Source organism: Pholcus phalangioides, unplaced genomic scaffold, assembly GCF_987345545.1.
Source record: "Pholcus phalangioides strain wild (caught in Gottingen) unplaced genomic scaffold, Ppha-v1.0 ptg000039l_1, whole genome shotgun sequence".
Lineage (NCBI taxonomy): Eukaryota > Metazoa > Arthropoda > Arachnida > Araneae > Pholcidae > Pholcus > Pholcus phalangioides.
The window spans coordinates 26762086-26778404 of record NW_028301625.1 but is presented as its reverse complement, the minus strand read 5'-3'; the positions used below and the strand labels follow the sequence as shown (position 1 = coordinate 26778404).

The 16319-nt window shown below is 38.0% G+C and overlaps 1 protein-coding gene across 3 annotated transcripts in view; it reads left to right on the top strand.

Annotated features, from left to right (window-relative positions):
• The first annotated feature begins 10133 nt into the window (after positions 1 to 10133).
• The window catches only part of LOC149065775 (uncharacterized), a 73063-nt gene continuing 66877 nt past the window's right edge, over positions 10134 to 16319 (top strand). Inside the window, exons 1-2 of one of the 3 annotated variants that reach the window (XM_089253604.1) lie at positions 10134 to 10418; positions 10526 to 10579. The gene's annotated coding sequence lies outside the window, so the exon portion shown is untranslated. Of the gene's footprint in view, positions 10580 to 16319 lie in introns of all 3 variants that reach the window. The other 2 variants (XM_089253605.1, XM_089253603.1) reach the window with 2 other exon arrangements.

Here is a 16319-nt window from a genome sequence, read left to right as displayed (position 1 = left end):
TATTTTGAATGGAAAAAAAGTGAACTCGGTGCCCTTCCAGCACCCGGGGCTCCGGATCCCCCAGCTCTTCTCTAATTGCGGCCCTGTGTCCAACCTATCAACCAGAGCTTGTCTCAAATTGGAAAATGTCTTACGACAACATAAATACTTTAGGGTAACTCAGAAAACACACGTTCCGGCGTGTACCAATTCATTAGAAATTCCACAGAGGAATGTTTATACAAGCTGCATGTACGATAAATTTAGTAGCCTAGGGATCAGCACACCTTATCATCATCTTATACTTTTTATGAAGCTCTAAACCAAAGAACTTTTTTGGAAGACGTTTTACAATAATATTTGACACAAATCCGCAGCTCAATGATTTCTGAAAACATTATTATATAACATTCTACTAAGCGTAGTTCTTATTGCAAAGTTGGCGTAAATGATTTACAAAACCATGAACTCGGATTAGGAGGATATTGTGGCCAGATTGTGTTGCAGGCGGAGATTTCAAGTGCTTTGACACACTGAGATTTATAAATATTATTAACCAGGGGCGTAGCCAGAAATTTCGTTCGTGGGGGGGGGATCACTTTCATTTCGGGAGGGACCAAAGTGATAGAACAATAGATTTTGCCATCTTTTTCCCTTTTTTCGGCCATTTTCTCACATTTCGGGGGGGGGGGGGGGACCAGACCAACACCTCCTATAACTACATCTAGCTATAGATGGCGTTGATCAGACCCCCAAGTCCCCCCCCCTCCCCGCTACGCCCTTGGTATTAACGAAACCAGACGTGGAGTCCTGGCATCTTTTCCACTCTTCCGTATTCTATTTATCTCAGTGTTGGCTTATGATTTTCATTGGTTTTACGCAGGGCTGGATTTAGGTTTGATCCAGGTGAGTCCTATAATCGGTTTTCTAGCTACTCTTTTCGGAAAATCAAGTGACGTCACCCGATTCATCACGTGACCGTCTCCCGTTGAAATACAAAGTAAAATTACTGTTTTTTGATTAATTTTTTTGCATAGTTCTAATTCACAAAACTTTATCATTTTTTCTGAGTAGATGCCACTTATACTGGGCTGATTATCAAAATATTTTTTTCAATTTTTTTTTAAATTATTTTATTTTTAACAGATTTTTTTTTTTCGTTCTATGCATGCAATGTTAAATCAATGGGAACTGGGTACTTTCTTGACAACATTTTTCCATGAGCCGGATGGTTTAACCAATCGTCTTAAAACGTATTTGTAGATAATTTGTTTTTCGAAATTGAATGGCGAGCCGAATAAAATTATCGAATGGATCAGATTGGCTTGCGGACCGGAATTTGTGCAAACTCTGGCAAAACTTACAGTGAAATCTCTATATATACCAGGTAGCCCAGGTCGATAAGATACTCGCCTAAAGTACCAAAGGATGTTTAGAGATGTCACGAGTTCGATACCTGGTTTATCCTTTTCAGAAACTTTTCTGACACAAGGGTGCAACAGATACGACGACATGACCACAGAAAAAGATTGCTACCGCAGGGAGTCCCACACCAAGGGGGTTAGCGCACCAACATCTAGATGAGTATAACAAAACTGCCGTTCAGAATCGGCAATAAATTGTAGGTCTAATTAGCCCTCGTGTGCAGAAAATGACCGTGGGGTGCAACAAAAAGGATCAAATGAATATACTTACTATCGAAGATCATGGGCTCAGGCTATGTCAACATGGGTTAAGATGGCGCTGGTTTCATGGACAGTTCTGCAGGATTCTGAATGAAAAAACAGTCGCATTTTTCCCAACATATTTCACGTGAAAACTTTATTTCATCATAGCTCTCTCTGTGGCCCTCTTCATCACTTTTTGTGACTTGCCTTTCACCTGATTTTCTCCCGTGGGTCCCCTTCGAATATCTATCCTAGGATAGCAAGGGGCCATATGACCAGGGACAGATATAGAGCTCTCTGTCAGGAAGGGGTGCTTTGCATTTTGGGTGACCATACATCCCGCATTTTCAGGGACATTTCCCCATTTTTTCTCAATCTCGACTTTTCCCATTCTTTAGCCGAAGTTTCATTGAATTTGTTATTTAATCAAAGACGTTGATACAGGTCATTTTCAATGGATTGATTGAATACAATATTATCATATAGAAGTTACGAAAATTTCATGAATTATTGCATTGAGGGCAATATTGCATTTTTCGCTTATAATGAATTGTTACCCTGATCACCCCCCATAGATCCGCGCCTGTATATGACTATAACTTGAGAACCGCTGCATTAGTGTACCGTGGCACACCGTTCTTTAATGGCAGTCCCGTTACTATTCTGGAATCAAACTGCGTGCCGCAGCTCACTGAGGTGCCGTGATATTCGTAGTATTAAATTATATTGCATGAAGTGATAAGCTGGTGTTCAATAAAACTATCAGACGAATATCAGAATATTTGCGGCACAAATAGCAACGGCATCCCAAGATGTTGTGGCGCATCATTAGGGAATCACATTCCTGTCACTGCTTCAACATAATTCCTAACATATCTCGCGGCACTAGCGTACTCGGAAGGAAGAGCAAGTCCGTCCTAAGAACATCTTGGGCCCTCAGACAAATTGATTTTTCTAAACCGCCCACCCGCGTATGTAACTAGAAATGATTGCTCAGGGCCGCAACTAGATGATCGGTCAGCCGGGGCAAGCACGCACTTTAGTGCCTCCTTTTCACATTGAAGGAGAGGTTAATGGGTGAAATTTGCTCCCCCTCTTGTCCGGCGCCCAGAGCACCAGACCTGCACCTCGTCCATATTCCTCTGTGGAACTTCTCTAACGAATTGGTACATGTTGGAATGTGTTTGTATTTATAGTGAACTTTTTCTCTGTGTAATGCTTGTTATGTGTAGTGCTGCCATCTGCAATCAATTTTTTTAAATTATGATTTTTTTTCTCAACTCATAGTGAGTGAAGTGCAATGAATGAATAATCGTAACGTTGTAGGCCTGTTGCTCTCTGCGGTGAGACTTTTTGACGGGAAGATCGGCTCGCATTCGCGCCTCGAAGTTGGGAACCGCAGAAAACCAACTTCAGCCGATCACCACTGCGACTGGGGTTCGAACACGGATCCTCGCAATGCGAGTCCGTCGTAAGACCACTCTACCACCACAGCGGCACACCAGACCTGCCTGCTCGCTCCTAGTTGCAGCCCTGGAATTGCTTACCAATTTGTATGCTTAATTTCAAAAATCTTAATGAGATCTCATCATGAGGCCCTCCTCAGCACGTGAGGCCCCCCGGATTGGTCCATGCGTTAAGACGGCACTGGGAAAGAAGCGAGATGAATATCTTTTTTGCTGCAGTAAAAAAACGAACGAAAACCCCGGGGAAAATAGAAAATGATCACCTCCGCACCATTTTGCTGTCTCTTACACACCACCAGATGGGGGGTGCGCGGTAGCCCAGGTCGATAAGATACTCGCCTAAAGTACCAAAGGATGTGCAGAGGTGTCGCGAGTTCGATACCCGGTTCGTCCTTGTCAGAAAACTTTCCTGACAGGGGTACAACAGAAACGGCGACATGACCACAGAAAAAATTGCTATCGCAGGGAGTCCCCCATCGAAGGGTTAGCGCACCAACCCCTCGTCGAGTATAAAAAACAAGCCTGCCGTTCGGAATCGGCAATAAATTGTAGGTCCCGGTCTAATTAGCCCTCATGTGCAGAAAATGACCATGGTGCGACAAAAATGATCAAACTTCACAATTAATAAGAGTAATTGAATAGTTATTGGAGGAAATGATTTCAAGATATATATATATATTGAAAAAGAAAATAATTTCGGTTTTACCGAAATAAGTAATTAAAGAACCATTCAAAGTGATTTCATATTAAAATTAATCTCAGAATTAATTAATTTGATCAGTAACTAATCGAATAGTTTCAGAACTAATCAAAATTAGCAATTAGTAAAAGAAATAATTTCAGAATTAATAAAAGGCTTCGATTATTTTTCTCCCTAACTGACTCGGGGCTCCATAGACATTTTCCTTCTGTTAAGATTTAACTAAATTACATCAGTTGGTTGGCCGCGGGCTTTGTGAGAAGTTTCAATTTGGCCCGCCGTGTCTGAAAGATTGAAGACACTTGTCATAGATTAGATACAAAATAAAATTGGTAATTTCCAATTTTAAATGTGCTATACTGAATATTCTTTTACAAAAAAAAAAATAATCGTAATATACTTCCGAGTCATCCAATTGATATACAAAAATTATATTCATAAAATTAATATTCATAAATCACATAAGATTGATAGAACCATGGTGGAACTAAAAACTAATGAAAAAAAGAAACAAATTTCTTCTTGCGAACAAACAAATCGTCTGGCAGAAAATCGGAGAGTGCGAAAGGTACGAATGGATGACACGGTTTCTCGGCAACACTAAAAAATCGTTGCGTGTGAAAGGGGCCTTAGAGCCCTGATTGCGTTCACCCATTCATGTACCGAAATCTCTAATTTCAAAGATCAAGGTCAAAACACAGGATGAATTTTGTTAATTTCTCTGAAAAAAAGAGGTAGGGTAGAACTGAGAGTTCGGCCGTTGTATTGGGTTGAATTATCTATTTAAAGGTCGTTATATAGATATGGGAAGAAAAATAACATGGGATGAAGAGGAAAACGTTTTGGAATTATATCGTACGGTCGCAATAACACATGGTCATTATAACGAGTCGACTTAAGCTTTTCGGATCACGTGATATTACCCATCTTTTAAAGGGCCGTTCAAGTATTACGTCATCATCGATGGGGGAAGGGGTTTCCGATTTGCTGACTTTTGATGACAAGGGGGAGGGGAGTTTGGATAATGCTTACGTCATCAACCACCCTTTATGAAAATATGAAATATTCTTAATGGCATCTTACTCGGTGCGCCAAAAACGAAAAAAACCTTTCGATAGTTTGTGGGCACTCGAAGTAACATTTCCCTCTATTGATAAGTGCCCTCCAGAGATACTTTGGTGATCTCTAAATGGTTTCGCGGATCCAAGGATCTGGAAATGTGTCCGGGACGCTTAAGTGCTCTGGAACTATATGCCGCGGATCACTTAAATAATCTGAGAATGTGCCGCGGGTAACTTGAGTGATGTAGAACCGTACTGGGGCCACTTAAGTGCTCTAAAACTACGTCACATGTCACTCAAGGGATCTCTAAATGTGTCACGGATCGATTAAGTGTTCTGGAACTGTGTCCCGGGTCATTTAAGTGATCTGAAAATGTGCCACAGCCGCTTAAATGTTCTGGAATTGCACCACGGGACACTTAATCGATCTGTAAATGTGCCGCTTAGTTCATTTTTACAAAATTAGGTTTGAGGAGGGCAGGCCGCATCAGATAACCCCCAAGGCCATATTTGGTCCGCGGGCCAAGGGCCTATATGCGATTTATCATTATATGACTTAGAGGGTGGGTCGCAATTAATTTATTAAAGATAAATTTTTTGAGTTCATAGCCTTCAAATAACATTGAAATTAACAAAAATTGATTATAATAACATATAAAGGTATTTTTCTTTCGAAATTTCAATTAAAAAAATATTTTTTTGCATTAAAAAATAAATTTTTGATCGTGGGGGAGGGGGCACACGAGCCCCCTATGCCCCCCTCCGCATGTACGCCTCTGATACCACCAATATGCGTTAGGATCCAGAGGGGCAGAGCTGATGACGAAATTTTGCTGACAAGGGGGAATGGAGGGGTCATAGTTTTGCTGACTTTTGCTGACAAGGGGGGGGGCGTCAAAAATTGCTTACGTAATACTTGAACGGCCCCTAATATAAAACCTCGTGCACTTATGAAACTGAAGTTTATTTCCGCCTTCCTTTAATTTTCCTCATCGGTTGGTGCAATTATAGGCAGAACACGATATCACCATTTGTGTATGTGCAGATGGACAACTATACTAATGAAATAATATGAAATCAACTAAAAAAATACTCAAGATTGAAGTTTTCCCATAGTTCATAGTTTCCTAAACTTTTCATTCCATCGCCCCCTTCAGAAATTTTTTCTCTCATCGCCCCAATTCATGTGAACCCATAGAATCCTATGTTAAATCTGTAGCTTCTATCGCCCCCTGAACCATTCCATCGCCCACCAGGGGATATATTGCCCACTTTGGGAAACACTGGTTTAAATGCTGAAACCGGCAATGCCATCTCGCTCCGTCATGCCCACTTTTGTATTCCTCCTCATCGACTCGCGCACGTCTTTGTTATTGCATAGGGAGTCATCACTCAAGGGGCACTACCATCTCCCCATGCTTATAAGAGGATATCCGAGAGAAACTGACGTCTAGCGCTCGTGATTACTATAGGTGTCTACTCTGAGATCGCATGCGCATTAGAGACAAGTAGATGTTCGAGAATTGATATATTTAATTGCAAACAGTTAGCAGCAGTTGTTGAGCAGTTGGTGCGACGACAATGCAAAATCAAAGGCATCTGAAATGTTCGTGGTTCAAATCCCCCCCGTATAATGCTGTTTTTTTGCAGTTTTACCTTACATCTTCATTTTTTTAAATGATTATATTTATTTTATTTTTTTCACTTGCACTCAAAGCTGTTATTAAATTTATTAAAATTATCCCGACATTCCCGGAGGTGTGTGGGGTCACGATGCGCTTTCTGCGGGGATGGCGTATCAACCAGCCACCCCACACACGCTTTATTACTTTTCGCATAGTAAAATGAAAGTATTTGGGGTTTTGGGCTTGCATTGCTTTCTTAAAAATAAATGGAAAAATGAATTTTTCACAAACGCAACGCTATCGCGAGTGTAAAAAATACCAAAATCCGAATATCACACACAGTCAGTGGTTCCCTCCAATTCTTGAACAAGCATCGTTTTCCCTCCGTGTATTCGGAGGAAAACCCAAAGAATTATCCGAAGAAGTATAGTAAGATAGGGGGAACAGAATTTGGGGAGGGATTCGAACCAAGAAACTTTCGATTGCTTACGATTCTGTGTCATCGCCGTTACCAACTGCGACGCTAACAGTTGCTGTTAGCCGTTCGCAATGAAACATCGAGCTTATATTACTCGTAATATAAGCTCGATGTAATGAAATCAATTTTCGAACATTTATTTGTCTCTAATGCGCATGCTCTCTCAGAATTGACCGATATAGTAATCGCGAGCGATAGATGTCAATTTTTCTCGAATATCCTTTTGTAAGCATGGGGAGGGGGAGGGCATGGTAGGACCAACACCTGCTAAAGGAGACTTCCTCCAACACCTCCTTTCTCGGAAATGTGCTTCACAAATCTAGAAATCAGTAAAATAATACAAATTAGATTGAAAAGGAGACAAACATGACATTTCTTTTTTTTTAATTAACTGCTAAGAACACAAATTTTTAAAAACATAGAAAGTTAATCTCTATTCCTACAACAATTTCAGTCGTGGAAGAACAGTTAAAAATGGGGAGAATTAAGAGAAAAAACTTTCACAAAAACCTATATATATCACTGGATAGTCTTTAATGTTGGGAGAAATCTTTTGGATTCAAAAATTTCAATTTTAATGCTTTGTTCAGTTTCTACTTTTAGGCTGCTATTAAATGTGACAATTATTGAATAACTTATTGATTCGTACTTGATTATAGTGACTGACAAAATATTATAATAAATTCTAATTTATCAAGGTATAATTAGTAATTAACATAATTATATATATATACACTGCTGGCCACCCAAATTGCAACACCAAGAAAGACAAGAGATATCGCAACAATATTTATTTTGTAGATAACATGTTGACCAAGCATCAAATGATTAAATTTATAGACTTCTGTGAAGTGTGGTTCCTGCCAAAATCAGTAGCCAGAATAGCCGCCATTGTTGGAGATCACCGCTGCCACACGCCTCGGCATTGATTCAAAGAGACTTTGGATGTGTTCTTGGGGTACAGCAGACCAAGCAGCTTCCACGCGTTGCCAAAGTTGATCTGGTGTGACAGCTGGGGATGTAATCTGGGTCAATCGTTGAGCAACCATGGACCACATGTTTTCTATCGGCGAAAGAACCGGAGAGCGAGCTGGCCAGGGAAGCAATTCAATCTGGCGATTGACGAAGAACCTTTGGACAATGCGTGCCACGTGTGGTCGCGCATTATCCTGTTGAAATATGGCTGTGGGCAAGCCCTGAAGGTAAGGAAGGACAACTGGCTCCAACACCTCGGAGATGTAGCTCTGGCTTTTTAAAGTACCGGCAATGCGTACTAGAGGAGTGCGAGAGTGATATCCAATACCGCCCCATACCATAATACCCGGTGCAGGACCAGTGTGGTGGTGCATAACGCAGCTGTTCAGCATTCTCTCTCCACTGTGTCTCCAGACTCGAATCCGACCATCGTGGTGTTGCAGACAGAAGCGTGACTCGTCAGTAAAGACAATTTCATTCCATTGTGCCGTCCACATCCTTCTTTCATCGCACCATTGGCGGCGGAGACGTCTGTGGTTCTGCGTCATGGGTAGACGAAGCAATGGACGTCTTGCGGACAGACCACTCTGCTGTAAACGGCGTCGAATGGTACGCACAGACACTGGATGATGCGGTACAGACTGAATGTGCTGTGGTTCGTGATGTGGCTGAGCGATCCGTCACTGCCTTACGCACAATACGCCTGTCATCACGTGAAGTGGTGCACTGAGGTGGATGCGATCGAACACGTCGGTCCGTCGTACCCTCCTGCATCCAACGATCACATATCCGCATTACAGTTGTTTGGTTTCGTCCAACACGACTACCGATTTCCCTGAAAGATAATCCACAATCTCGGTAGGCCACTATCCTTCCTCTGTCGAACTCGGATACTTGATCAAAAGATGATCGCTGTTTTCTACGAGGCATAATTGATCGTTTTTTTGAAACAACCACAAGAAAAACACAATTGCCGTACTTCAAATCGTCGAAATCTCCAAGCCTTAAATAGCGCTTTGAAGTGGCGCCACAGGCGCGCGTGATGTGCGTCTGCGCTGAAATTCTAATCATTTGCATATCTCACCTCCGCTAATGCATGTTGTAAACTTCATATTATTTGCATGCTTCCTTCAGGGTGTTGCATTTACGGTGGCCAGCAGTGTATATGAATTACTGTATTTATCATTATATCAAATGTAATATTGTTGACAAAAATAATGGGGAATTATTTAGGCTGCATTGTTGCTTAAAATATATTTAGAATTGAAAAAAATTATTATTAATTTTGAAAAGCCAACAACTACACAAAATTTAAGAATAGAAAAAATAAAAAATGATATTTAAAAAACTTTTTAGATAAGTTTGCCTTAATTTAAAAAAATATATATTTCTAATACATTCACTTACAGAAAAAAATTTAGAATATTTTTTTAAAATATGATGAAAAATAGCATGAAATTGAAGTAAAAAAATTTAAATAAATTGATTGAAACTTAAGGCCTGTTTACACGAGGCAAGTGCTTTAGTTGGTATTAATTTTTAGTTGCCAAGTACGATACAATGTATGCAGACGATAAGGGCCGTTTACACGGCTTTAGTTGGCAAGTGCGCAAGTGATTTAGTTGGTTAAGTTAAAAAACTTAAGTTGACTTATATTCAACTTTATATTATATTCTATTAACTGAGTTGAATAAAAACTTAATGAAGTTGAATGAAAACTTAAGTGTGATTTAGTTTAAAAACTTATGACGAGTCGAGAGTGAAAAATGATCTTCCCCTTTTTCAAAAATAAATTAAAAATGTAACAACCCCTTATATAAGGATAAGATTTTATTTTTCCCCTTTATTGGATCATGTAGATTACCTGAAGACGCATTAAATGGTCATGGTGCTTAAATTTATTTAGTTATTAATATTTTAAAAGAATTCGATCCGGCAAAACACGTGTTAAGTATAGGGAAAAGAGCGGTTTGTTTGGGCTTACTTGTCAGCCCATAGGGTTGCCACAACGGCTTCAATTTTCGTTCCTGATGTCACCTCCTGTTATTCTTTCCTCCATGTAGGACACCAGTTTCCTCAGTGGGAAAGAAAGCAAAAAACACTGGAGACTATCCTGGAAAATACGGGATGTATGGTCACATTGGTCTTGTAGACACTAAAACTGTGGCTTAAAACAATTTTTAGTTCCAGCCGTCTTGATTATGGTGTTTACTAACGTGAGCTCCTTGCATGTGGCTGTATTGCTAAGAGATGAAATATATTTTTGATAAAATCTTTCTTGTATACAGTTATATATTTTTTAAAAAGTAATGAAGAATAGTTTTTGCTTCTACAACCAAAATTATATTTTCAATCTTGATATGTTGGTAATGTAATATTATTACTGACTCGCCTCGCTATGTTCCAATTGAAATGTATCCCATTGGTAATAATCCATGGCCTTTAATTGCCCTTGGTCTTCTCACAAGTATGGTATACTGTTCTGAATATTTAACTTCCGGGAACTGGAATCATATACAAAATGAGATTGAAAATTTTACTCACTTAATTGGTTATTGTTGTTTTTTTAATTAGGATGGAATGTATTAGCTAGCGTGATGTTTGCCTTTGTTGAGTTAATACTGATTGGTGAGTACTTGGTATTATTTTGCATCAATCACTTCATATTTTTAGAAATTAAAAGGGAAGAAGTCCCACAATAAGTGTATTTTATTTTTCGAAAACTAGAGCATCTTTTTGGCCAGATAATGACGATTTCGATAAGGCAAAAAACAAGATGCCACATTCGAAAATACATAAAAATAAGAAAAAAAATAGAAAACATTGGAAACAATTAGAAAACAGGAAATTATATACTGGGTTGAGTATCAGTGGTGGATTGGCTGCAAAAAATTCTTGGAGAGGGGCAAAATCGTTTGCATTGTATTAGGATATGGTCAGGCTCAATTTTCACATGGGCAAGTGGGGCATTTGCCAGTGCCGTCTTAACGCATGGATCCATCCAGAGACCTCACCGAAACAAGAAGTAGTTTAATTTTTTGAGAATTTTCCAGGTATGGCCTGAGAAAAATCACTTGACCCGGGGACCAATGATGTTCTTAAGACGGCCTGGCATTTGCCATGGATCTCATCAATTTGGGGCCCCTAAAATTTCAACATATATTTACTATTTAATCAAATATATTTGCCCCGGTTGCAGAAGATTCCCCCCCTCCCCCCACTATTTTCTGCTTTACTTTAGATATGGGTAATCCCATATTTTCATTTATCAAATTATTTTTCATATTATGTGTTGGCTTATATCTATACAGTCATCACACATTATCAACTATTTTCAATCCACTGCTGGATGTAGGTCTCTAAATTTTCCATTTTACATCAAATATACAGTACTGGAACAATAATGCTCTATCAACGTGAAATTAACGTAAATTATTTGCACGGTGATCCTAATCAGTATCTTATTGTTAAAAATCATAATTTAGGTTCAGCAGTTGCCATCGCAATTGTTTTTTAAAAATTGTGAAAATTCTCACATACTCTTCTTTCAATATATGAGTCATTCCTAAAAAAAAGTGTGCATTCCACATTTTTGAAATGAAAAATTCAAAGTTGAATTTTCAAAATAAAATTGAGTTGAAATTGTAGCCAATGACTTCAAGTTTAATATTTAATTTTTTGGGTTTTATGACTGAAAGTTATGAATCTTGCCCACTTTTTTTATGAAAAATATCGCTATAAAAAATATTATTTCTGCTGTTTTTATTTCTTAAAATAATGAAATCAGCTTATTTCTTACACATAGTTGAAAACAAAAGCAGTATTAAAAAATTTTTGATTTTTTTTTGGGTCATTTTGATGGTTTTTCATGATTTTTTTAAAATATCACATAGAAAAGTTTATTTTTTGCATATATTTAGCTACTCAAAATCAAAACTTTTTATTTCTGACAGACAATGGGTTAGTAGTTTACAATTTAAAATCTTAGTTTGGAGTGTTCTTAAACTTTTTTACCTGTGAACTGCAAAAATGTTTCCTTAACAGACTGGACATCATTGTAACAGAATAAATACCATTGTAACAGAGTGCACAGAAATGTTTAACTGAGAGAAAGATATCTCAAATATCCTAAATAGGCTATGCAAATACACTTTTGTTTTCTCAAAAATTGTATACAAAATGTGATAGGTGACCCAGACTTCTATATAACCTTTGAAAAATGTCCACTTCATAAGCAAATTCAAAAAACATATGCCCCTCCCCCCTCATAGTTTGAATTTTGGTCTGTTAAAATTATTAAAATTTGGTCAAAGTGGACACTGGACTTTCTCAGCTGTATATTATATCATCAGGGTGATTTTTCTTTTATTTCAAAGTTTTTTGTTGAAATTGAATAGTAATTTGATGTTGGTATAAATCTCATGTTTATGCCTCTCATATTAGTGATCCAGAGTTAAATGGAAGGGGGGATCAGAGCCTGGAAACAAAATAATATGAGAAGATGATGGTTCAGTCTTATAAAATACAGAATGTATTTTGTTGTCATATAACTACTTTTACTCATACTGAAGTTCCCCTTATAACACATTTCCCTGGATCTGTGCCTTTGACAGTGACTTTGACGATCTGTACTACTTAACTTTCGTATTTAACTGAAAAAATAACATGATGGACAACGTTGTAAAGAGTTTAAATTGAATAGATAACTTATTAAATTTAACTTAAGCCTTCAAAACCTTTTAACTAGGAAAACTTTGCTTTAAATCATAGTTTCTATTCTGATGTGTTGCTTGAGTTTTTGGAAGACTTTTATAGAGTGGGCACGTAACAGAGTGGACAAATTAGCTTCAATTATTATTTTTTCATTAAAAATTAAAATGATTGGTGAAAACTTTTTTATATTTTGAAGCATATCTCCATGTATCATCACTGGATGTTGATATAGATGGAAAAAAAATCTTAATTATTTATGATAATGACATAACAGAGTGTACATTCAATATTGAAAAATCTGATACTAAACACAACATGAATATTAAGTCGTTTTGCAAAAGTCGAATCCAAAATTGTTGATTAAGCATTAAAAGAGAACCGTTCAATGAGCTCAAAAGTGTTATCAGATTTAATCTGGTATAAAAATATATTTCCCAAATAACCATAACAGAGTGGGCATTTTAAAATGGGAAAAATTTCGGGACACAAATGAAAAAATAGTTTTTCATAAAAAAATTTTTTTTTCAAAATTTTGTCAATTTTTTTCATCTATGGCACATGTATAAAATGTGATTTCAAGTAATTTGGAAAAAAAAAAATTCCAGGTCGTGCACCGTCTCTTTGTTTAACACTTTTTTAAAGCTGGGACAGCCAGATTTTGAGGTTTTGCTACAAACAATGATTTTAAAAAAAATTACACACCATCTGAAGCAAATTAAGAAATGCCATATGACAGAGAATTAAATGAAGGACTAGAAAAAAAATTTTAATTACTACCAGAGTGCTGAAATTTTGTAAAAAAAATTGTAAAGTCTTGGAAACGGTTTGTACACTTTTTTGGGAATGACCCATACACTTCAAACTATTTTTCTTTTTATCCTTGTACTTACAGACTTTCGGCGAAAAATTTGAGCAATGTACAGTAGCTTTCCTTTCCACCATTCATCATCTCTGGTCATATTGCCATATGGTTATTTCCGAGGATGATGAAACTCGCCGTTATCCATACGAAGATTTTAAACAGCTGACTGATGCGAAGATGAATTTCATCATCCTCATAAGTCGACATATAGTGGCAGTGTCAGAAATTGTGATCTTTGGCCTGAATTAGGTCCGACTGTCCAAGACGGTCCCACTCAGTGCACACAAGCTCTAAGGAAAGATTGAGATATTTGTTGCCTTTGTTGTTTAGTGGTCTAGATGCTCACCCGCAAGTGAGAGGACATGGGTTCCCCACAAAGGTCCTCCATGGGTGGAGATATGGGGCATTGCCTCACCAAGGTCAAAGGTGGAGTCGACTGCGTACGCTTATGTGTACATAGGCGTAGCAGAATTTTCTCAAGGGGGGTTTTACATTTTTTCCTGCACTATAATCTCGGCTTGGGGGGGGGGGGTTAGAATCCCAAAATCCCCCTTTGCGTATGCCAATGTATGTGTGTATATATTAATTGACACCATCATCATGCCCCCACCCAGTAATAATAGCCTTGCTATCTCAGATTTTCAAGTCTATCTCCACCTATGGGACAGTTGAATTTTCTCTTTCCTAAATTCATCTTCACATGAGGCAGCTGTTTAAAACCTTCATATGGCAATTCACTACCGATCGAGGTTGGTCAGAAATCTTTCTCTCTAAAGAAGTTATACTTCTGTCCTCTTCTTGGACGAGGGTACTTTTGGTGTGGGTATATTGAGAGGTCACTTCAGGTTTAATAGGGAAAGAACTTTTCATTGCCATTTTCTGGCATTGAACCCACAGACCTAATGTGATGCTCACATTCATGGTGGTAGAAAAAACAAGCATCTTACCATGCCGTCACTTGCACCCCATATTTGAAGCGCCAGAGATAAATCTCAAAAATGGGTACAGTACTCACTGCTTACTAAAATTACTTATCTTATTTTGATTTTATTAACCCTTTTCTGCGCACTACCCTTTAAAGTTGGATTTTCAACAAAAAAAAGTTGTAGGCGGTCTACTTTGGCCCAAAGGAGTACGCAGGTATAATTTTCTAAAGATTGCACTTACCGTTTTGATACTGTGGGTGTTCCATAAGCTGGAACACTGCGCCACTAGAGCTCTGAAAAGTGTGTCTAAGTGAGCATCTCAGTGAAGCGCGTAAATGAGTAGAAGCTTTTGCATATGAATGAAAAAACACTATTATACCTGTGTAGCAAATTTAGCATGACCCAGGGTGCATCATGGGGAGGCCTTTCTTTCTTTCAATCCGAGCACAACTCGGGTCTATCACCATCTCTGGGCGATTTACTGCCTAGTGAGTTGTGCCGGAAGTGTAACTGTGTACCTAACAGTCTGAGTGCGTATGTAGTGTTCTGTTTGATTTTTCAGTGCTGCCATCTATATATCAGAAGTGAAGTGAGTGATGTGTTATGATTGGATTACAATTTGTACTGTTTTTAGGTCTGTTGCTCTCTGTGGCGAGACTTTTTAAAACGAGAAGAGATCGGCTCACATTTGTGCCTTGAAGTTGAGAACCACAGAAAACCAACTTCAGCCACGGGGAGGCCTGCTACTTTACACCCCATTCCCCCGAAAAAAAATTCTTGTTTATATGATTTTTTATGAAAAATGGGATAAATATTTACAGTTCTTACATACATACATACAAGTCCTATGTGCCAAATATTTGCAATCAGTCTATTTTTTGGCTTCATGAAATTTTTTGAAGCATGTTAGACCCTTTTGGTGAAAGCACAAACCATTCGCTACGCAAAGGCAATTCCTCAAGTAATGTCAGTGCTTCTGGAAGACTTAGCAGACCTCTCCGCGCCATTTACAGAATGATTAATAATTAATAAAAAAGATTAACTACAATTATACTTACAATACAGAAAAAATAAGCTACGTATATATATATATATGTGTACAAAAAAAATATCTACACAATTTTATAAAATGTACAACCAGCGAGAGCAAAAAATAATTTGTGCAGCTCTGAGTAAGTGTGACTCGAGCTACTGATAAAATCATCCCTGCCTGAAACCTCCCCCACCAAATTCCATAGGATCACATTTCCTACAAATGGAATATATATTTCTTGTTTTTTTATAGACAACCAACCCTCCCTCGCAGCATCTGACTGCTTGACTTCATTCCCCACAAAGAAAAACAGAAAACGTAAACACAGATGTTTCATCTCGTCATCGCGTTCGGTTGTGTAATATGATAGGAGCTAGTGGCGCAGTGTTCCAGTTGATGGAAATCCTTATTTTATTCAACAATTCTTCATATGTTTCCTGCATAAAAAATTAAAAATAATATAAAATAAATAGTTTAGAGTACAGCCAACGATATAACCTAGACATTTTTTTCAAGCAATCTTTTTTATATCACAAAAAATATATACAAAATTTCTTGTAAATATGAGGATTTTAAATAATGCATCACAGCTGAAGATCGTGAATTGCCTTGCGTAGTGGTGCCATCTATGATTGAAAAGGAAAGTTCAAAGTAAATGGTAAACCTATTTTTATCCATTTATAATTGAATTTAATGGTTTGAGAAGCTAGTCAAGTTGGGTGTTCCATGCAGTGGAACACTGAACAAGAAAAGGCTATCCAGGCTCTATAGACAATTGTCAATTTTAGCCTTTGCCCTGGATGAGGGACTAAGCAATGTCAGGTGCTTCATTAT